Source organism: Sinocyclocheilus rhinocerous, unplaced genomic scaffold (genome assembly GCF_001515625.1).
Source record: "Sinocyclocheilus rhinocerous isolate Xijiao unplaced genomic scaffold, SAMN03320098_v1.1 scaffold552, whole genome shotgun sequence".
In the NCBI taxonomy this organism is placed as follows: Eukaryota; Metazoa; Chordata; class Actinopteri; order Cypriniformes; family Cyprinidae; genus Sinocyclocheilus; species Sinocyclocheilus rhinocerous.
In genome coordinates this window covers 546198-548144 of record NW_015625574.1, presented here as the reverse complement: position 1 = coordinate 548144, position 1947 = coordinate 546198, and positions in this window count along the sequence as shown.

Sequence of the window (1947 nt, the reverse complement as noted above, 5' to 3'; positions counted from 1 at the left end):
CTGCCAAAGACGGAGCTCTAAAGAGCGGAGGCTTCAGCAGGATGACTCTCTAAACCGAGAGGAGCCTAACAACACTCAACCCTAGTTGAGGAGCTCTTAAGAGTGGAGGTCTCAGCATAACGACTCTCTACAGCGAGAGGAGACCTAGCTACACTCAACGACAGAGGCATTTAGTGAGGCTCAAAGGGGAAGAGCCTACGAACCCATGGAGGTCTCAGCATAACGACTCTCTAAAGTGAGAGGAGACCTAGCTAAACTCAACGCCAGAGGCAGTCAGTAAGGCTCAAAAAGAAGAGAGCCTACAACTCATATTACTGCCAAAGACGGAGCTCTAAAGAGTGGAGGCTTCAGCAGGATGACTCTCATAAACGAGAGGAGGCCTAACAACACTCAACCCTAGTCGAGGAGCTCTTAGGAGTGGAGGTCTCAGCATAACGACTCTCCAAAGTGAGAGAAGACCTAACTACACTCAACGCCAAAGACAGTTAGTGAGGCTCAAAGAACAGAGCCTACAAGTCCATCTTACTGCCTAAGCAGAGCTCTCGGGAGCGGAGGCCGCAGCAGGATGACTCTCTTAAACGAGAGGAAGCCTGACTCAACCCTAGTCTAAGAGTGGAGGTCTCAGCATAACGACTCTCTAAAGTGAGAGGAGACCTAGCTACACTCAACGCCAGAGGCAGTTAGTGAGGCTCAAAAAGGGAAGAGCCTACAAACCGATATTTCTGCCTAAGCGGTGCTCCGGAGAGCGACTAAAGTGAGAGGAGACCTAGCTACACTCAACGCCAGAGGCAGTTAGTGAGGCTCAAAGAAAAAAGCCTACAAACCCATACTACTGCCTAAGCGGAGCTCTGGAGAGTGGAGGCTTCAGCAGGATGACTCTCTTAAACAAGAGGAAGCCTAATGACACGCTATCCTGGTAGGGGAGCTCTTAATAGTGGAGGTCTCAGCATAACGACTCTAAAGTGAAAGGAGACCTAGCTACACTCAACGCCAAAAGCAGTTAGTGAGGCTCAAAAGCGGAAGAGCCTACGAACCCATATTAGTGCCTAAGCGGAGCTCTGAAGAGCGGAGGCTTCAGCCGTGTTGCTCACTAAAGGAGAGGAAGCCTCAAACACTCAGCTCTAGTTGAGGAACTCTTAAGGGTGGAGGTCTCAGCATAATAACTCTCTAAAACGAGAGGAAACCTAGCAACACTCACTCACCGAAGATACACTTATAATGAAACCCGATTCCAGACCCTCAGAAAGAATCCTCATCACTGGTCCGGCCTCAGGGTCCACTCTCAAGTGCACACGATGGGGGGGGGGTTCTGAAGGGTTTCGGGTTCAAGTACCAGCTCCAGATGGCTGTTTGCCGCGTCCGCGCTGGATCTTTCCCCTTAGATCCCTTCTCCTGTCTCTGAACTCCCGCCTCCTCTGTGATCTACTCCTCGGAGGAGGAGGACCACGAGTGGCCACACTAACCGCCTGGCCCTGTCTCCGATCCGCAGACCAGGATGGGCCATGTTCCCCCTGGTGTTTGGGGGCAGACATACTCCCCGATGTCCGCCAAGTTCACCCACAGATGTCTCTCAGTGGCCACCATCGCCGCCATTGACCTACCGATCGCGGCAGCTGTCTGCTTGGTGGCCCTGAGCGCCAGATCTGTGGTGCGGCGCAGCTCGGTCACCGCCTCAGGGGAAAGCCCCTGACCCTGGTCTAGGTCCTTCAGCAAATCAGCCTGGTACGCCTGCAATACTGCCATCGTATGCAAAGCAGCACCAGCCTGACCTGCTGCCGCGTATGCCCTACCATTCAAGCGCGATGTCTCCTTCAATGGCTTGGATGGCAGGGTTGGAGCCTTCAACGTCGATGTCACCCCAGCCGAGAGATAGCTCGCAAGCGTCTCTTCGATAGGGGGCATCGACGCATATCCCCGCTCACGCATCCCCTCGATGTTAGCATAATT